The sequence below is a fragment of the Mus caroli genome, unplaced genomic scaffold (genome assembly GCF_978045245.1).
Source record: "Mus caroli unplaced genomic scaffold, Mus_caroli_1 scaffold_11, whole genome shotgun sequence".
NCBI classification, from domain to species: domain Eukaryota; kingdom Metazoa; phylum Chordata; class Mammalia; order Rodentia; family Muridae; genus Mus; species Mus caroli.
This window is the reverse complement of record NW_028227266.1, coordinates 93352650-93375108: the sequence shown is the minus strand read 5'-3', so window position 1 is coordinate 93375108 and position 22459 is coordinate 93352650. Positions and strand designations below refer to the sequence as shown.

Here is a 22459-nt window from a genome sequence, read left to right as displayed (position 1 = left end):
ACTGTATCTTAATTGAAAATAATTTAAAATAAACATTATATTACACCTAGCAGTATTAGATTTTAGCACTCGATTTCAAAAATTCATTTTGTTTGTAACAATAGGAGCAGACTGCTTGGAACATCTTGCAGGTAATATTTTATGTGTGGTCAAATTTTGCATTGAGGGACTGAGCTTGGTTTGTACAGCATGCACAGAGCCCAGGGTTTAGTCCCTAGAGTGAGTATAAGGGCACACATCTGTAATCGCAGACTTGAAGTTCAAGGTCATCCTCAGCCAAACAGTGCATAGTTCAAGGGCAAACCTACAGGATAACCTTGTCCAAAACAAGCAAGCAAGCAAGCAAGGAAGCAACAACAACATCATTCACTGACATTCTGCAGTCACTTCACATTTCATAGATCAGTAGACTGCTTAGGGCAACCGGTGCTCTTAAAAATGGATAACTTTGAATGTAAGATGTTTAGAATGAGAAGGTAGTGGACTTTCTCAAGTCTAGCTCACTTTCCTGCAGTTTTGAAGCAGGGCAAGTTTATTTTTGCCATCCAGGATTCCCAGGTTGCATATCCCTAAATCATATATTTTTAAGCGGTGATTATGTCCTTGTTTTGAATGGCACTTTTTTTCTATAAATTTGTATTTTGAGAATACAAAATCAGAATCAAAAATACTGATTTAATCAAATTTATGAATGCGAAACTCACTGTTAGATTTATCGTTAAACCCTTTACTCTAATTCTCATTCATTTCTTTTCAATGGCTACCTCCCATTCTAAGGTCCACTGCTTAAAAGACTCAGGCTGTTTAGGGCATTGATTTTTCCCCACCACCCATGCAATTACTGAGTGCCTATAAATTTTGAGACACTCAGACAGTAAATGAAAAACCTGCTCTTTCTATATACTTTGCGATCTAAATGGGGAGATAAGACTGCTCGTTTAGAAATTATTTTCAAACATTTACAAATTATTTTAAACATCTAAAAATTATTTCATCCTATTAAAAGGTAATGGAGTTGAACAGATCAAATTACGTTATACACATGTATAACAGTGTCAAGTGAAACCCATTAATCTGTCCATTTAATATATGCTAAGAAGAGTAGGTACTCCATATGAGATTTCCAGATTACAGGTGTGTGTATGTATACACACATGTAGAGTGGGTAGATACATATACATTCTAACCATATCTGGTATTGTGTTGGTGATGTTTAACAACTGGTTCTCTAGGATCAAGTAGCCTCAACTATAGCACTCATCAATTTCCTTAGGGCAAACATTTCCATCATAACACAATGTCAAGTACTATGACAAAATCAACTGGTTTCAATTCCTGAAATGTAATCAACCTATTCTTATGAGTGTCTGCTCACAACTTCCAGAACTTCCCTGCTGGAATACCTAGGGAGAGTGCAACTTAATTGTGTATAATTCACGAAAGAACCCTCTTTATCAAGTTGCTACTAAAAGTCAGATATTAGATATTAGGAACAAGAAGACGATTAACTATGGTGTCACTTCTCTAGGATTTTACAAGTAGGAGGGAAACTAGATAAGTAAATAACTGATTTTGAATATTATTCACAGAGGTTATAAAAATCCATACGGGATGATGAAGTAACCAGAGAATGGATTGCTGCTACAAGTTGAGTTTAGTGTCAGTCAGGACTAGAAGCACTTATTCCCAAAGGTATTAGAGATCTGCCTTCAGCTGGTCTCACAGGTAGGGTCAGATGAAAGCTGCACACAGACGCTAGGAAATGTCTTGCAATTACTCTTTTCTTTCTAAACACTTGTAAAGACAAGAATTTTAAGCAGCAAAATTTCAAATCAACAAATAGATGTCAATGATAACTATGTGAAATAGTAGCAATGTTACTGGTGACCAAAGTCTACATTGTACTCCATAAATGGTGCTAATTCATGTTCAGAGTAAGATTTCATGGTTAAGAGACCTAAAAATACTTGCTGTAGCTCTTCTTAGAAATTTTAATCAACTCCTGTGCCTTGGGGCATGTTTTCAAGCAGGCTATGCTATATCCAGTGCGATTCTAGAGACTTTTAGAGTTAGTTTTACAAGAAGCACATTTCTGGAAATCCAAAAAGCACAAATCGCTCACCAAGAGTTTTCAAAGGGTCCTTCCAGAAATAGTAGACTCTCTGCAAAGGCACGGATAGTCAAAGTAGTAGTATTCTTGTCATAAAGACAACACGAAAATAGATCCACCATTCTTGAAATCTAATTTATCATTACTACTATGTCATGAGCAGTGTAATACCGAATAGATCCTTCTCTAGAATGCTACGATGCCATCCAAAATAAATAGATACCACTAACCTGATGAGGTGATGCTTGAAATATGTACCCCAAATCTGTTCATTACCAGCATCAAGGTTGCACTTGTGGTCACTTATCTCCATGGGAGTAGCTACCAGATTGACTTCTTTGTTGTGTAGATATTTCTTCATAGATAAAGGATCCTAGCCTAGACTCCTGAGATGAGAAAATTTCCAAGTAGAGAAAGTTACAAAGACTCATGTGTCTCTTCTCCCGGGGTAATCTTGGGCTTCTCCTTGGGAGAGAAAGCCTTTGACAAGTCTACTGATTGGCCTGCAATTGGACACCAACCTCCAGGGATGCAGCTCTCTAGATTCACCAACGATACTGAGGGCCAAGTGTTCTGTGATGCAGTTACCTTGAATCACCCATGCTCCTGTAAGCAACCACTCATCTGTACTCCTCTAGGAAACTACAATAAACTAACTGGTTCATTAACAGACTTGGGTGGGATTATTACTCTGGTCTATTGTTGGTACCCTATCTGGAGTTGAATACACAGTTAATGTCTCCCTCACACCTAGGAAAAGCCACATAACACAAACATGGACTGATAACCTACCACAAGTTTGGGAAGAGTGGATGCATGGCTCCTATGGTGGATGCTGACACATTCAACTAAGGCATATTCATATGAGAGTGGAGTATCCATGGGAGCAATATAGAAATTGGTACTTTTCCTCATAGTGTAGCTATTTCCTATAGTGATGATTACATGCTCCTGCAATTGGTGATATGACAGGCAACCAAGACCAAACGATCTGAGACTAGAGTGGATTTCAGAGGAATCCCAAGATGAGCATCTTACTGAATTATGGCATCCAGTGGCATACCTCACTGGGGAATAGTGCTGCCTACTATGCAGGTAGGCAGCTACTCCCCACACTGCTGATGGATTATAGAATGTATTGAAATCTCTAGAAGCAGCCATGCAAGATATGATAATAAACAGGTTGTGGCTTCAGGGTGTGCCATGGTTGTGGTCAATAGGACATGTAAATGAAGCTCAACTAGCTATCCAGAAAGAACGTAACAGGAATTTCAATGAGAAGAAGACATGCAGATGCTAGATTTTCTGTTGTGGCTACTTTATGATTTGGCAGGAAACTCGGGTAAAGAAGATGAAATTGCAGTGTTGGCTTGCTGTTTCCTAGAGCTGGCAGGATACAAGAGAAAGAGTGCAGCTTAGGTCTTGCTAAGGGCCCTTTCTTAGGATCCCTTGGGACTCATGAGAAGATTGGATAGTGTGGAAACTGTGGCAATAATGTGAGAGAAATGAGGTTTGACCATTTACAGAGAGGAAGGGGAAATCAATGATTCAGCATGCAGATAAAGCCCTTCCTAATGACCTGTACAGGAAGCTCTGGTAATCCAGAAATATTCTGCATCTTACCTGCCCAAACTGAGGAAGAATTTTAAACAGGGAACAGAGGAGCCTCTCAAAACCTGGCTCCTGCAGTGGTGGGGCATAGGGGTGGATATGATCAGTCTGAGTGCCATGAAAGCAGAAGAACTGAGTAATCTAACTGCCTATCTCTCATTGAGATGAAGGGATCATAGTCTAAAATGATAGAAGGTAAGTTAGAGAGCTCCTGATGGCATGACTCATGGGGACCATTGGGGTCACTTGCTCATCAGTAGCTGAGGTACTTTTTAAGGGTCTGGAAGACAAGAGAGAAAGAACAGACATTAATAGAAGAAAGTGGGCCTGAGAGATAGCATATGATACCCAGTTCACTGGGCACATAGGCTTATGTTCACAGAAGATTTAAGGAAACAGTTGATCAAGGAGATGCCACAAGAAATGGGGCTTTGGCAGTTTTGCTGAACCCTGTGGTGGGACATGATGTGTGTGAGACAGGAGAGGCTTTGGTAAATCAACATGGGTTAGAAGGGCATGTAGATTGTGTTTGTGACATGCTGATGCAATCAAGAGGGAGTAAGAAACCAGTCAAGGAGATCTGAGCCACTTGAAGGCATATGTGACAATATTTACGCTGAGCTAAAGTTCCCAGAGAGAAAATTAGGAGAAAGCTGAATGTGATGCTAGCAAGCTTCTAAAAGGCTTTAAAGCCCATGCCACAGATCACAGAAGACAAAAACGATAAAATAGTTCAAGAAAAAAAAAAAAAAAAAAAAGACTGAGCTTGTCCTAGGAGCAGGCAGGCAGTGCCCTCAAGTAGGCTATTAACATTCTCTCCTGCAAGAAAGCAGGCAGGGGGTGAAAAGTGTTCCCCTAGCCCAGGGTCCTCTCAGCAGCCAGCTGTGGCTGTTGTAGGGCAAATGCCAGGCTGCTGGCCTAGAACATGTCAACACTGGAATGATGGCTTCAGGAGGAAAATATTATTTCCTATTTACAAACAAGGGGACTAAAGCAGAGGGTTAAAGAGTTTGCTAAGTGTTATGCAGCTAATAAGAGCCAAAGCTAAGGGTCAGAATTCAGGAAGACAAACCTGAAAGCCTTTGCCTCTACTATGCTGTGACATTTACTATACTGCCTTATCAAAGAATATGTGTAACTACTATGGGCACTAATAAAAATAGAAGATGAATACACTAAAAACACCTTTTAAACGTGACCTATAATTAGGGTACAAGTAATCATAAGCCCAATCGCAAGGGTGTCCCCTCTTGTTCTAAACTTAAAAGTAAATGAATATAGCTCCTGCCAGTCCAAAGAGAGTCAAGTGCTGCAGACAAACCACTCCCTCACCAGAGGAAAAAAATATGAATTGTATTCCATAGTCATACTCACAGTTGCCTCTGATGTCATGGTGTACTGAGAATTCTCAGTGCCTCGAAGTGTCGTCTCAGGCTCTGACAATGCTGGACATGTAGTGCTTATAAAACAGTGTGGTGCCAAATAAACCTTTTGTCAGAAAAAAAAAATGACCCTGTCAGCCTATCGCTATGGTTTGTGCAACTATGCCTTTGCTCAGATAGTTTCAGTATAATGGGATACATCAGACAGCTCTATTTGACTAGACTTCTTTTTCCTTGCTTATCAATCATCAAAATTAGACATGGCTAAAACTTGCAAAAAATACATTTAACAAGAAAAAAATATACACACCTTTAGTAATTTTTTGTTATACTATTTAGACATGTTTTGAAGAAAACCATTATCTTTAAGTGACAAAAGGCACTGTTCCTATAAGCCAGTATCTGAGAATAACCTTACTTAGCAGAGAATAATTTTTTGTTACAATATTTAGACAAGTTTTGAAGAAAACCATTATCTTTAAGTGACAGAAGACACTGTTCCTATAAGCCAGTATCTGAGAATAACCTTACTTGGCAGATTAGTCTGAGAAATTAGACTGAGAAATTAGAAATGTGAAGTCAATGACTAGTTTTCTCTGGTTTGCATTTTGAATATTCCATTCTTTATGCAATAGCTATAATTGATTCATCCTTGGATCCCTCCTGCCCACTGCTGAATTTCAGAACACACAAACTCCCCACCTAGCTATGGAAGGATGTTTGCTTGGTGTTTGCAAAGGTGTGAGGAACACTTGTATGGGATCTTTAACACTTTGTATGGGTCCAGATCCAGAAAGCTTCCTCTTGCATGCTATTCCAGTATTGCCCTGCTGCTGTGATTAAAAACCCTGCTGAAAAGTGACTTGAGGAGGAAATATTTTTCTTGGCTTATGAATGCAGGCCATAATTTATCACTGAGCAAAGTCAGAGCAGGATCTAGGAGATATGAACCTTGGAGGAAGGGCTTGGGAGAGCAGTTTTGGGTTCCCTCAGCTAACTTCCTTATATAGCCCAGGACCATCTACCCAGGCAATAGTACCACCCACAGTGGGCTAGGCCTTCCTACATCAACAACTCCTTACAGACATGCCCACAGCTCAAACTGAAGAATACAGTCCATCATGCCTTTTCATGTGATTCTAGGCTGTGTCAACTTGACAGTTAATGACAATTAGGACACATAATCAGCTATCTGACTGACTTGTTCAATATTTTTATTGGGCATTAATGATAGGGCATATTCATTACAGCTACAGAAATTTTGTTTTATCTGGCCAATATGGGTAGAAAATAGCTAAAGGGAAAGAAAGCCTCATAGTCTGAAGGTCTGTAATCTTTTGCACACATACTTCCTAGGGATGGAGTGAGAATTCAAAAGATATAGTTTCTGATCCAAAGGCCAGGATTACAATGTTTTTAAATCTTTTACAAAATAGTTGTTGGTTTTTCATTCTTTGACAGTTTCATACATGCATATTCTGAATTTTAGTTTTCTCTACCTCTCATCGCCATCTATTCCCCCACCCCCACCCCACCCCCACCTTCTCCCACTGAGCCCCTTCTTCTTACCAAGTCCCCTTTCTACTTTCAAATTTTTAATGCAGGTTGCTTGCCTGAGCATGGCTGGGAGTTTATATATTGGACCATGATCAGCTTATCTGTAGCCACACTATTGAAGAAAGTGACACTCTATCCCTCAGGGACCATTAACTGTCAGTAATCCTTCAGGGAAGGATGAGAACTCATGAGCCCTTTCCCCCTTTCGCAGTAACTATTGACAGGCTCAATCGTACGTGGTAATTGTGCAAGCAACAATAGTTTCAGGGAGTCATGAGTGCATCAGCCTAGGTATGTCTACAAGACATTTTCACTGTAGTCCTCCTCAACCTCTGTTTAGTACCATTTCCACCCCTGCTTCCTTGATGGTCCCTAAGCCTTGATGATGCCCAAGCCTTGATGGTCATGTTGGGGTAACAGAGATATTCCTTTGGAGGCTAAGCATACCATAATCAGATATTCTGTGTATGCCAGCCAGTTGGGAATCTCTGTATTAATTTGTCTACTGCAAAAAGCTTCTCTAAAGAGGGCTGTGGGCTGCATTAATCTATGGGTACAAAGATACATCTTTAATGGCAGTCTGACATCTGTCCATATAGCATACTCTACATCCATGGCTCCTAGTCTTCCCAATGCTGTGACCCTTTAATACAGTCCCTCATGTTTTGGTGACCCCCAACCACAAAATAATTTTCATTGCTGCTTTATAACTGGTATTTTGCTACTGTTATGAATTAGAATGTAAATATCTGATATGGAGGATATCTGATATGACCCAAGGGGGTTCATGACAAACAAGTTGAGAACTACTGTCCTAGAGAATATAATTTGATGGCTAAAAAACAGATACTGAAGATTTAATATTCTATATTCACTTGGAACACCTATACCAGGTAAGAAATCATTTCATTTTTATGATTCCTTTATTAAGAGCTTAAAAAGGAAAAATTAATTTCATTCCTAAGGATAATAGACTGTTTTATGGTAGCTTTGCATAGCAGAAGATAGAAGAGATTAAATTACCATTTCACAGTGAATTGTTTAACATATTTAATAACATGCTGATTTTTATAAAGGAATCTTAACAGTCCCCCTCATCACTAGTTAGTGATGCCAGATAAAATACAGGTCGCTTAGTTAAATTTGAATTAAACACAGAAAATGAATATATTTTAGTATAATTATGTCCCATGCAATATTTGATACTTCTCTTTTTTAACTGAATATGCTGTGTTTCTACATCTCAAGTTTAGCTGGGAATCTGTCATTTTATTCACTAAATTTGGCAACCTCATTAGTAAACTACACTTTTAAAATGATTTTCAAATAGTTTTCAATTGCTACTAGTACACTCTTTTATATTCAGTGTTGTGGATTGAACTCAGGATCTTACAAGTGTTAGGTGAGCTCTCTACCCATGGGCTCAATGCCCATTCATTCATTTACCTACTAGTTCATCTAATATTTTCATTTTGAACTGTTTAGCATTGTGGTTTATTTTTTAAAACAAACAACACCCCCACACATATACAAACAAACAAATAAACAAACAAACAAAACACCTACCTTATGGCTCAGTAGATCCAAACCTTTGCTGACATATTTGGCAGGGAAAGATTTTAAATAATGTTGAGTTCCAAATTCAATCCCCAAAGGTTCTGTAGTTCAGACATTTATAACTCCTCCAGGTGATTCTAGTGTTGCCAAGGTTGAAAACCACAGCACAGATGAAAATGAATTCAGCTTTCTTAGGTTTTATGTCTTTCAAACCTATTAATTACTTTCTCAGCAGATCTTAAATTGGCATAATAGCCAACTGATTTTTTTTTACAAAGCAAAATAACTTCATTAAGCTAGCATTAGACATATTAAACTGTTTTGCTAAATTTTAGAATGGTGAATATTTAATCAAATGAATAAATACATTCATCGAATAACTATAAAAAGGCTTATTTCTGCCTTTGCTGGAAACTGTACCAGACACTAGGGATGGACCCACTGAAAAGACAAAACTCCTAGTCCTCTAAAAGGGGCAATTAATATGGACAATTGATAACAGTTGATATAAAGAAATAAGTCAATGGCTTGAAAATGAATTAGATAGTAGGGAGCCATTTGTTTGAGGTGTCATAATCACAGAGACCTCCTTTGGCACATCTGATCATATTCCTGAATGAAGTTCAGAACTGTGCAATGCTCTCCAGAAGAAGCCAAAACAGAGAGCAAATTGCAAGTCTTTGGAGCTAAAGCAGTAAGATCAGTGCATTCTTACTCAGAGCTGGAAGCATCACATGGGTAGGGTAATGCTGGAGGGACAGTCATATTACACGTGACAAACATAGGGTGTGACAAACGAAGAGCAAGCTAAAGACACTGGTCCATATTCCAGATGCAAAGTGTGTATAATTAACCATTCAAAAGCTTTAGGCTGCAGGGCAGTACACAGGGCTGGTTTATTATATTATAAAAAGTATGATTCCAGTTTCCAAATAGATTGGTACTATAATGGTGGAGTAGAATTAGGCAAACATAAACTACTAGAGGTGATATGGTGATTTTGTACTATGATGGTAATTGTCATGGTTTTAAGAGATAGATTCAGAAAACAAACCCAGCAGTACTTGCTAACAGAAGGAAAGAGTAGACAAGAGTGCTTTGGAACTTAATGGGGACCGGGAGGTGTCACCAGAGTTCTAACAGGGCCCCGCTAACCTTGAAATGCCTAATATTCATCCTATAAACAAGTCAATGTGGCTGATGTGTAAGCCTGGAGCTTACAGAAGCAATCAGGGCTGCAGAAATCTATTGAGCTAATTAGCTATTTGCAGCAGGACTCTCTCTCTCTCTCTCTCTCTCTCTCTCTCTCTCTAAAGTTTAACATACTGGATTGTTTTTAAATAAAGTAAGGATAGTCATTTTTTTTTCAAGGTGAGTTGCTTGGAGTTCAACTTGTAACCTTGTAAACTACTCCAGCACCTGACAGTTTAGAATTCTCCACTACAGAAACACAGAAGAGGAACTGTTCCCTTCATGATTTTAAAATGTCTATGGGATGTACTGAAGAAGTAATTGCGAAAATTATATAGGATGATATATATCCTATATAGGAAGCATCTTATAAAGGAGACTCATCCTTATATAGAAGGCATCTTAAGACCATTACCCAAATAAGCTTGTTATGACTAAAAATGATTTATTTATCTATGAGTGCATTTCCTTTAGAATGAATAAAATAAAAATACACTTTGGTTTGAGGAGGAGAGGCTCATGAGTCCCTGGCCATCCTGAGGATCTATAGGCAATTTCTGGTTTGTCCTTAGGGGAAGGAGAGTAATTTTTCATTGGGTATCCATTGGTAACTTGGCCAGGTTCTTGTAAATAACCCTTTACTGATGTTCCTTTAAGCAATCTAATTAGACTCATTTGGTCACACAAGAACTAGTTGTCACTATAGTTAGTTTATAAGGCTGTAGAGTAGTATCAGAAGTTTGGTTTTGAAATTTTTCATTAAATTAGTTGTGTGACTAAAAATAAATCATGTAGCCCCCCCAAATCCCAGTTACCTTATTTGTAAAGGTGGTAAATCTACTTCCAAGGTCTTTATGATGTGAGAAATAACATGTGCACAAGTGTTTGGTGAGTGATACATTCATTTGTGAATGAGAGGCGAATCACAGGTCTGAGGATCTTTTGTATCAGCAAAGATTACTCCCAAGTAATCAAGGACCCAAAGGAAACCACAACGAGCCAACTTCACTATGGAAGACTAGTGGGAAAAGCATATTACACAAAAGAACCTAACGTCTAAGGGTGCCTTTTCTCCCTGGTTTCCTCTGTAATATCTTCCTGCAGCTGGCGGTGTGCTTCAGTTTATTCCCTTTCTCTGATGGTTCCTTTTCTCCTCCATTTTTGTGCATGGCTTCTTCCAGCAGTATGAAAGCTAGCCAGAAGACATGAAAGTCCAGTTAATACCTGTTTAATGTCTGTGTTCTGGATCTTACAGTCATGTTCTGGGTATGAACACTGGCAAGAGTCTGTAATGCTTGGGGGTCTCTGAGACATCACTGGCTAACAACTCCCAAAGAGGTAACCTCTTTGTGGAATGGCTTTTACAAATTGTTTTAGCCTGTGCTATACAGTAAGGACACTGTACTTCCACTATAGGGTATTCTAGTTTGCTTTTTGTTGCTGTGATGAAGACCATGATTATTCTAAGTTGTTTTTTACTGCTGTGATAAAAATCATATCCAAAAGAGACTTGGTGAGGAAACAGTTTATTTCAGCTTACAGATGTAGTCCATCATGAGGAGGAGTCAGGGCAGTAACTCAAAGCAAGAACTTGGAGGCAGAACCCAGAGGCAGGAACCAAAGCAGAGGCCATGGAGGAATACTGCTTAGTGGCTTGAGTACATAGCTTGCTCTGTATGATTGCTAATACTACCCAGGACCACCTATTTGGGAATGGCCCTTTCCTCAGTGGGCTGTGACCTCTCATGTTAATTATTAATAAGACAATGCCCAGTAGACTTGCTTACATGCAATGCCATGAAGGACTTTCTCAGCTGAGGTTCCCCCTTCCTGATTAACTTTTTTTTTTTAATATTTTTTTATTACGTATTTTCCTCAATTACATTTCCAATGCTATCCCAAAAATCCCCCATACCCTCCCCCCCACTTCCCAACCCACCCATTCCCATTTTTTTGGCCCTGGCGTTCCCCTGTACTGGGACATATAAAGTTTGCATGTCCAATGGGCCTGATTAACTTTTGTTTGAATCTAGTTGACAAAATACTAACTAGGGTATCTGGCCAATTAACGCGATACACCGATACATTACTATTCCACAACTTTATTTTTCATGCTTCTACCCAAGATTTCATATTAATAAAACACAGTATACTTTAAAGGTCCCACAGCCTTTAAAAGTTTCTTATCTAAAAGTTTGAAGCTCCTTAACTGTAGGCTTATTTAAATTAAAAAATAAGTTACATATGTCTTATTCCGAGAGGCAAGACCCAGGGCACTGTCATAATCAAATGGGCATAGCCCAAACCCATCAGTGTAAGTTGCCCTCCAGCTCAATGTCCTGCATCTGGAATTCATTCAATCTTCTGAGCTCCAAAGGGCCGGTGCAGCTCCATCTCTCTGACTTTGCTCTCTGTAACCAAACAGCTTGTCCTCTAGGCTCAGGCCTGCTCTGTGCCACACCTGCCACTGTCCTTGGTGGTCATATCACAATCCTGGCATTTCCAATATGCTGAGGTCCCCACAGGCTTTACATTCACTAATGGCTTCCTGGCCTCTCTTCAGGGACTATAACCCTGCCACAGGGTGCCAAGCCTTGGCTTCTCTCCATGACTTTTTCAATCCTGGGGGTTTCCACTGCAACTAAGGTTGCCCAATTCACCAATGGCCTCTTCTAGTGCCAAGCCTCAGCTTCTCCTCATTACCATTTCAATCCTACATCTCTCATGCTACCCAACCAAGTGCCATCTGGGGGATTCTCACACATTACCAAGTTTGGCTGCCAACATGAGATGCTGAATCGTGTCACTCTGAACCATAGCTTCTCTGTACTGATCTTGAGAAAATAGTTCTCAGGAGATTTCAACTCAGTGATGCTGTTTTCTTCTTAATCACAGCTCATTTCTCTGCCCTGACCAGAAACCACAAATTTGTCATTTAAATATAGCACACAAACATCCCCAGTAGCTTCTTTGAGGAAGTCTCAAACTTTCTTCTGAGGTATTCCAGGTCAAGATTCCATAATCTCTATTGCTCTCAGCATTCTTTTCTTCCAAGCTCCCACAGAAAACCTCATTATGCTTTGAACACTAATTTTCCACCCCAAAGTTCCTAACCCTTCTACAATCCTCCCCAACACACAACATGGTCAGGTTGGTTATAGCAATAACCTAGGGATTCGGGTATCAATTTCTATTTCAGTTTGTTTTCTGTTACTGTGATAAAGTTTATGACTAGAGGAAACTTGGAGAGGAAAAGGTTTATTAGGCTCACATATCCTAATCACAGTTCATCATTAGGGAAGCCAAGGCAGCAACTCAGGATGGAACTTGGAGGCAGGAACTGAAGCAGAACCACAAAGTGCTGCTTATAGGCTTGCTCTCCATGGCTCTCTCAGATTGCCTTTGTATAAAACTCATGATGTGGGATGGTACCACCACAATGAGCTGGTGGTACCACATCTTAATCATCAATCAAGGAAATGCTCCCACACACTTGCCTGCAGGACAATATGATGGATGCATTTTCTCAATTGAGATTACCTCTTCCCAGATGTATCTTCCCAACTTGAATCAAGTTGACAAAAAACTGACTATAACATAGGGCAACTCCTTTCCAACTATATATATATATATATATATATATTCCCTATCTGGTATGAGTAAACATTTGCTCCCTGAGAATAGTATTGAACAATTCTAGCTTTTCTAATAGCTATTACACAGATTTCCCAAGATTATTCCCCAGAGATCCTAGCAGACTGCACCTGCATCCCATCTTGGGTCACCTTATATTTATTGTATAAGGAGATGTAGTAGTCTGAATAAAAATGAACCCCATAGGTTCATAGGAGGTGTGCCTTGTTGGAATAGGTGTGACCTTGTTGGAATAGGTGTGACCTTGTTGGAGAAAGTGTGTCACTGGAGATAGGATGCTTAACCTTGCCAGTGACACACTCTCTTCCTGTTGCCTGTAGATTCAGATGCAGAACTCTCAGCTACCTCTCCAGTACCATGTCTGCCTGTGTGCTACCATGCTTCCTACCATAACGATGATGGAGTGAGCCTCTGAACTGTAAGCCAAACCCGATGAAATATTATCCTTTATAAGAGTTGCTGTGGTCTTAGTGTCTCTTCACAGCAATAGGTAAGTAATACAGGAGAGTTACTTTTAACTTGTTGGAAAACAGTATGATTAGACAAGCTTCAGGATAAAGAAATAACTAAGCATAATAGGATTCCTTGCCATTTCTATCTCTCTACTCTTTGTTTCCTGGATCTATGAATCTCGTAACCATATATTGTATATTGATTTATATGTAATCTAAATCTCAACTTTATAGAGAACATGGGAATTACATCTTTCACTAGTAAGTCTAGTGATCTACTAGTAAAGGTTTGCTTCCATCTCTTCCAGTATGTTTCTGTGCTTCCATAGCATACCACACACTGGGCAGTTCATAAACAATGGAAACAAATTTCATCACTATTCTGGAGGCTAGAGACTGTAAGGCCAAATCACACTCAGGTTTAGCAGTCAAGCTTGTTCCTTGCTCTATGCCATGGGATAGAGATGCTAGTTCTTCATAGAGTAAGACACAGAAAAGCAAGGGATGGATTCTTCCTATCAGTTGTTTTCAGTTAGCTCATAATCCCATTCACAAAGAAGGGGATTTATATCCAAATTTTCCTTTAAAGGCCCCTTCTCTTAATATTGTCCTATTGCCAGTATCTGTAATTGAGAGCACACAATGAAATCCTTGCTGTTACTGTATACTAGTCTAGAGTTCTGATTTTCAAAATGAGAAATGCTTTCAACAGGTATAAGGGGAACACCATGTGAAGCCAAAGAGTCACAAAATCAATCTACAAAGAGTGAAAAAGATTGCTGGCCAACACCAGAAGGCTGAAAGATGCAAGGGATGATTTGCCCAGATTTCAAATCGGGGAGGGATGAAACTGTTAGCACATTAACTTTAGACTTGTAAGCTCTAGAACTGTGAGACAACAGATTTCAGGGTATTTTTAAAGCCATTTAATTCGTGGTATGGCATCTTAAGACAACCTCAGTCACTATTTTGATTAACTTTCCTCATATAAAAAGCCAGAGGATTTAAGGAAAAGGTGCTGCTTTCTATACTGTAAGGGGCCGTGTCTTCCATTTCCCACAAACTGTTAAGGAAACACAGAAGAGTTATATGGCACAGATAAGTTGTATAATCTTTAAGATAAAAAAAAATGCTTTCGCCAGGAAAACATTTTTCTTTCCCTTGTAAGGGAATGATTGAGTGAGCCTGGATATGGAATCAAACTGGCAAGAAGACCTGGAGAATATGAGCCAGGGTTATAATAATGGGTGATGACTTAACATTTAACAAGGTCTCTTCAAACTTTGCCAGAGCCAAAGCCTAAAAGACAAGGTAGGTCATTACGTTGTCCAAATGCCTAAAGTAATATTTGATCTGGGCCAAGGCAGTAGAGACACTCCAAATGGATGGGGGAGGGAAAATTTTAAATAATCCCATAAGGAAACTCTTAGGGAAGTACAACATCCATCATTTTGTCAACAGTGATTTGGTTAAGGCTGAGATTTTTAGAGCAGCTCAATTGAACTTTGATATACAAAATGTGTTACTTTACTACTCAATATCATTGTAGTACACTGACACAACGACATTGTAGTGCAATGATATGACATTATAGTACGTTGATATAGTTTGGTTATCAATAGTCACTATCACCAAAAAAAAAAAAAAATCTATGAATGCCATTATCACAAATTCTTTAGACCTTTAAGAGAGGAAACAACAAATACTTCCATCCTATTCTACAAGAAAGAAACCTACAACTTGTCATTTGGGTTAAAGAAATTATTTGAAAAGTGGTTTCAAGAGAGAATTGCAAGTAAGATACATTTAGTAACAAAAATGGTAGAAATGATTCCAGGAGGTAGCAATAAGCTTGGACCTAAAGTGTAACCAGGCAGAGATTAGCTAGGGTTACCAGAACCAGAAGTGTTATATCAAGAGATGTGGGATGGGGCAGAGGGTGCCAAAGAAATAATTAGAATATGATTATTCTCACTAAATGTCTGGGTGGACCCCAAAATATTAATGGTTGGAAAGAATTGAATCTGAAGTAAATGAGGGACGGGGGTGACTAAAAATGATTTCTATTTTGCACTACCCAGGAGACACCACTGAAAGGAGAACTTTTCACTTGAAGCTTAAAAGTTTCTGATATGCGGTATTTGAGTCTATGCAGGAAATAGCCATTGAACACACTATTTTCTAGTGAAAATATCATTTCTTATAAATGTAGAAATATAAGCTACCAAATAGATATATTGGTGTTGTGAAAATATATTAATTCAAGACATCTTTTACAGTATTTTGGTCCTTCGTATTTAGCCTGACAAAAAAGTAGGGAAACAAGAAGGGACATTTTATAGGCAAGCCTAGGTGTGGGTACATTACCTCTAACATGTAGACTGGAGCTAAATACAAAGATTCATTCATATATATATATATATATATATATATATATATATATATATGATGTGTGGATTCCTGCAGAGCCTAGAAAAAGGTATCAGATATCTTAGAGCTAGAGTTATAGGCAGTTGTGAGCTAACATGGGTTCTGGCACCCAACCCTAGTCTTCTCCTAGAGCAGAAAGCCCTCTCATCCATGGATCCATTCCTCGCATCCCAAAGATATATTTTTACTGCAGTGTTGGGAGAAATGGTAACTGTTTGAGGCTAGCTGCTTATTTTAAGATAGATATTAGAAATTTAGAACCACAGTGTCCTTTACCTTCTTTTAATACCTCTATCTTTGTCATCTACACTAAGAATCTTAGCTCTCACTCTTGCTTTCTTGCTCTTCCTGTCCTCTTGCTCCTGCTCCCCTTCTCTTCTCCCCCCCCCCCATCATGGCCAGTCTCTCTACTCCTCTACTCTCTCTACCTTTCTCTGTCTCTACTCCCTCAACTTCCCTCCCCATTCCCTGAATAAACTCTATTCTACACTTAAAAAAACAAAAACAAACAAACAAACAAACAACAACAACAACAACAAACAGGAATCAGGAATCTTAGCTCTCAAGGACACAGGAAACTACAGTCAGAGCTCAAGATAATTACTCACTTGTTTTATTTCATTTTATGACACAAGTATTAATAACAGTTTGGAACTGCCTTTTATAAACTTGAGATTAGCTTTGCTGGGTATAAAATCTTTAGCTTACATTTCTTCCCCTAAGTTTCTTAAGAAAGTAGATCATTCTGTGAAGATTCTGGTGGCATCATTAAAGCATATGCTCTTTATTCCTGGATTCCCAAAAGCTACTTTTTAAGTTCAGTAAAGTTACAAGATTTTGTTTTAGTTACTTCAGGTTGATATTCTCAGGTTACAGTGTACTTTTAATGTGCATTTCAGAGTGTTTTTGTCTGGTTTTACATATTTATTCTATTTCCCAAATTTCCCTTTTAGAAAGTCCTCTATATTAAATCTTATCTTCAATATAGGTCATTTTCTCCCAAATCACCTATGTTCCCTCATTCATCTTGTTCTTGTGTGTTTTAAATTCCTGGAGAATTAGGAATAAACTTTCCTTTTGTCAAGAGTGCTTTAACCAATATGCTCTTGGGTGAAACCTAGTTTCTCCTGACACTCACAGCATACTCCCATAACTCTCTGTACTTAATGTCTTTGGAAAGGAAAGAATGTGAAACATGACATCAGTTGCTCAATAGTCTGTTAACATTCCACTCCCATCAGAGCACCATGCATACCATACATCTATATATGACATCCATGTGACTGTTATCAGTCCTTAAAAATTGCCTTACTCACTGTACTGCTATGATATAATTGGGGCCATATATTTTGATGATTTTATGGTTATTCTGTTTCCCTGGTTTATCTTCCTACTTTGTATAAATATCTGTTTTAATTAATGTTTATTACATTTCCAAATTTATTACTTTATCTCCTCTAGCTTTGTTTTTCCTTCAGAATTGGCTTGGATGCTTTTGACTCTTAGTATGGCTGTTTGCATTTTCAGTTTGTAAACTTAGTCAAAGCCTTCCTAAGATTTGGATGGGGTTAACTCTAAACTAGTATCTTTATGTGTGACATCTTTACACTATTAAGTGTGAAAATCCTCAAACATTGCATATCTTATTGTGAACCATCATCTCATCTTATCATGAACATGACAATCTTATCATTATTCAGATCTTTAGCTGTTCTCCATAAAGATTCTTAATTACTCAGGATACCTTGGCTACTAAGGAATCTTTATTTCTGAGAAGTACTTCCATGTGTGAGAGAGTCTATGTGTGGTATTTCCAGAGTATTTTTGAGCAGTAAATAGGTACTTGATACTCAAGTAGAAAAGTCACCTTGCTACCCCAGCAGTAGCTGATCTCCGACACTGGCTGACATCAGGTTGAAGACAGTATATCCCTTACCTGCTCATGTGGTTTCCATGATCCTTCTAGAGACACCATAGACAGGTGTCAGCTGCTCAGCAGGGAGCTCTTCTCCCAGCTTTCTGGTATACTTCCTCAAAGGAGCACTGTAGTCTATTTTTGCTATCACCCAAGAGAGATGGCAAGAACGCCACCCTTACAAGCCAGAGAATAACAAGAGGTAGGACAATTAGGAGGAGCCTTAAAAGGAAAACACAACTGGCAGAGAGTGTGAAACACTATTTTCCTGGTGTACACCATCTTCTCTCGTACGTGGAGTCCTACTGATACAAAGGTGTCTGTAACTGTAGAAATGATTGGCTTATGCTCATTTAATATTTGCTTATATATATTTTCACTGCTTTTGTGACTCTGAGAAGCCACACCCTCACATTCTTTTGCTTGGTTTGAAGTAAGGGGCCTTTTCAGTATGTATGCCAACCTGTAAAACAGATAGTGATAATGATGTTAATTTATGCAGGTAAGCATGTTTTAGGGGAACTTCTCACAAGGTCTTAAGAAGTAGGTGCATCAGCCACTGCTCAGTGAGATGCCAGTTTTACACGCATTATTTTCTCTGCAACACAAACTAGAAAAACTAATTAAAAATCACTCAGCAAAAGTAGTGTGCCTCCCCGGATTAACTTAGTCAAAGTGTGGAATTAGGTAACATTGCGTGGATTATAACTGTGCATTTGCATTTCAACTCATTTGCTTTATTTTTACTTGACTGGAAAGCAATATGACTCAGTTAGTTCAAGCCAACTCATGAATGTTTTGTTATGAGCACAGCAATCTTATCTTTACACCCAACAGTCAACTGTGGGGTACCAGAAAATATTTGTGTATGTAGTTGTCAATTTAAAATGTATTTAAAATTCTGTTAAAATATTGAACTTAAAAGACTTCAACAGAACCCATTCTTAAGGTAAGTCTAATAGATAAAAATCATATAATTAATAATGCTTGGTAGAACAGTTATAGTGTTAAAAGTTTTGAATCTTAGGTACTTGGGTAGAAACAAGAGAACCATTTGCTATTTTGTTAATAAAAATGACTGTGTAGATCTTTTAGACTAAAAATAATATAGTATAATTTATTTTGATTGGTAAGTACAGGTTTCAACTGCCACGTTTAGGAATGGAAATACAGTGCTGAAGAAAATGCAGTCACACTTGTACTTTCCTCATCAAGGTGTCCCCCAACTCATTAACTGACACTATGCCCTGATGTGTCCCCAGAATTCATACTCTGACGCCTAATCCCCAATGTAATGGCCTCTGTAGAAGGCATTTTGGGGGAGTGAATGTTGTCTTTAGAGATTTCAGAAAAACGTCTTCACTTTCAGCCATGTCAAGATATGACAGAAATGTGTGTATGTGTGTGTGTGTGTGTGTATGTATGTAAATGTTATAACAAAAGCATTATTTTGGGTAATGGAATATACACATTCATGATCCAAAGAGTCCAGATATCAAACTTGTAAGCACTTTCAGAACAGACTCTCCAGCCTCCAGAACTCTAACAAATATATTTGATTTAGAAGTCACCTAGTTTGTGACACTTTTGTTAGTGATCCTGACACAATGAGAGAAACTACTTCCCATGTAGGTACCCTTGATGCTTGTCTTTCTTGTCTTGTCTTTTCTTTCCTTTCCTTTTTTTTTTAGTTTAAACTATAATTACAATATTACTCCCTTCCCTCAAACCCTCCCACACAGCCTTCCCCATTCTCACTCAAATTTATGGCCTATTTTCTTACTAATTGTTATTGATTGCATATGTACAGACATATTTCAAAATGTAATCTCTTCAGTCTATATAATGTTACTTGGGTGGATGTTTTCAGGGTTGATCATCTGGCACTGGACAAGCAGTTGGTGTGTTCTTCCCTGAGGAAACCACCTGGCCTGCTCTCAGCTTTCCTTAGTTGTCTCTATCACAGTGTTGAGCCCTTGTGGGCTCTTCCCCATCCACTCTGCCATGTCTATTGGTATTGGTCTTGTTCAGCTCAGGTTTGGGCAGTCACATTGGTGAGTGTGACTCACTGGGAGTAATTTCTGATATCACTAAGAGACACAATCTCTGATGTTTGTCTTTCACATTCAGAGAACCGGCATATTCTGGTTATACATCTCAGCTTCACTGTTAGCACCATTTCTACCTTGAACTATTACATTATTTCTATTCTAAAGAGTTTATTCCTGGGGGCTGGAGAGATGGCTCAGCAGGTAAGAGCACTGACTGCTCTTCCAGAGGTCCTAAGTTCAAGTCCCAGCAACTACATGGTGGCTCCCACCATCTGTAATAGAAGTCGATGCCCTTTTCTGGTGTGTCTGAAGACACAGCTACAGTGCACTCATATATTTATAAAATAAATAAATAATTATTTTTTTAAAAAAGGGTTTCTTTAGTTGCTCATTGAACAACCACTAACAGGAAAATTACTTGTATCAGTTACTGTTCTGGGTACAAATACACAAATTGACTTTATAGTTTTTATAACAGGAATATCCTTAACCTACATTGAATCATGATGGGTACACTGTCCTAAGATATAAATGCCAGGGCACTTAATAGAAAAATAATGAGGAAATAATTCTGATTATTAGGTAAGGAAGAATTTTCCCAATTTTATTAAGAAAATATATTCAATAATATATTTCTAGTATTCCAAATTGGGTAGTTATATTGTAAAGCAGCCATATTACTCCAAATTTACTTCACATTTTGAACATCACAGCCAGAAGATATGAATAGATTTAAATTTATACTTTCTCCATTGATATTATAAATTACAAGTGTTCATGCTTAAAGCCACACTACATAATAGAACTCTGCAGGTACTTTTTAACTGCCCAGTTCCTTTTGGGGTGGGTTAATTCTCTGGTGGAAAGTTTTGTGTAATACATTATCCTTCTAGAAAGCAACAGCATTTAACTGCCAATTGTGACAGCAAAAAATGTCTCAAGACAATGCAATAGAAAACACTGATCACAAAGATAGATGACTGGGAGGTGGAGCTGCGGTTCAGAGCTGTTACTGCTCTTGAGGAGAACTGCTAGTCCGGCATGGCCTTGGAGGGGACAGAATGACATGGTTCCTGCCTGAGCCAGGGCCAGTGGAAGTGGGCCTCCAGGAGTGTAGTTGGCTGCTGCCAGCACAAGGCTTGTTGGTATAATAATGTAATATAATAATTATTTTTTGCATTTCTCCGAGGAATGTATTTCCCATTAATGTTAATGACTCCACAACAATCTGGGCCTATAAGAGTCTGAGAGGCAAAGGTGTGGCTAGTGTTTTAGCAGAATGGTAAACACTGGACCCTTTAGGTCAGCCCTTAGGGCTGTGGAAAAGAACTCTAAAAACATGAGTTCAAAAATATGTAATTTCTCAACATGAAAAAAAATAAGGATGCGATATGAGTTATATGAGGGGCTTCACGAATCCAAAAAACAACAGCAGCCGCAGTAAAGAGCCAGCTTCTCAGAAAGATACAAAGGCAGGTTGATTCCTTAGTTCAAGGTTAGCCTAGGTCAGTAAAGTTAGGCCCAGGTATGGTAGAGATAGATGGTAACTGCAGGATCAGGTCCCACCCAGCTAGTTTATCAACAGTGCTAAACAGAAGCAGGGGGATCTCTGAATTCTCTGGCAATTTTGAAAGAAAATGTGTGCTTGCAGTCTCCTAAGAATTAAGGGGCTGGGGGGGGGGGGGGGAGCACAGGATGCTGATTCATAGGATAATGAAAAGGGAACCTGGAGTAAATGACTAGATTGATATGTAAAATAAAAGACTAGGCTCATGGTCCGCAAGAGTAGAGCTATTCAGAAATTTTTTAGAATAGCCAGCAAAACACACACACACACACACACACACACACACACACACAGAGGAGGGGGCGGGGGCTGTGCACTGATTGGAGATCTCCAGAGAAAGCAGATCACAGAGAAAGCTGGCTGGAAAGCTGGCTCCAGCAGAGCATAGGCCACCAGTTCTTCGGACTCATGATTTGACTTCGAGTTGTTTGTCCCCCCGCCACCCCCCACCCCTGTTCTCAGAACCCGCCTCCATGCTGAGGCTCCTCCTTGGCAAAGGACTAGGGCTTGGTTCTAAGCACCCCGTGGGTGCTCTCATAAAGTTCTGTAACTTCAGTTGCAGGGAGCTCTGATGACTCTTCTGATCTTCCAGATCACACGTGGTTCATATACATCCACTGACATGCATACACACACGCATAGTATTAAATATTTTCAAATTAGACGACTGCTATCAAAGCACTGTGGCTTTGGACTGGTGCGATGACTCAGCAAGTTTTTGCAGCCAAGCCTTGCGATCTAAATTCCTAGTAGCCATGAACCCACACTGTAGAGGGAGAAAGCAGATATCTGTAAATCGTCTTCTGACCTCTACCTCAACTGACTAACACCCCTGTGTGTGTGTGTGTGAGCACACATACATAAATGAAAAAATTATTTAAACCACTGTGGTCTTTAATTGTACTAGATACATTTGTAATAATGGCAATCACACTGGAAATTACACTGTTCTTATTTAAAATAATGATCAAGAACTTCGGCT

At 38.8% G+C, this 22459-nt stretch overlaps 1 long non-coding RNA gene across 2 annotated transcripts in view; it reads right to left on the bottom strand.

The window, feature by feature from the left end:
* The window catches only part of LOC147002119 (uncharacterized), a 31910-nt gene extending 13603 nt beyond the window's left edge, over positions 1-18307 (bottom strand). The window contains exons 1-5 of one of the 2 annotated variants that reach the window (XR_015044554.1): positions 17881-18307; positions 8227-8354; positions 5096-5209; positions 2341-2496; positions 35-1794 (exon numbers count right to left, since the gene is read on the bottom strand). This is a non-coding gene — a long non-coding RNA (uncharacterized LOC147002119). Of the gene's footprint in view, positions 1-34; positions 1795-2340; positions 2497-5095; positions 5210-8226; positions 8355-17880 lie in introns of those variants that run through there. The other variant, XR_015044553.1, reaches the window with a different exon arrangement.
* Between the last annotated feature and the right edge of the window lie 4152 nt (positions 18308-22459).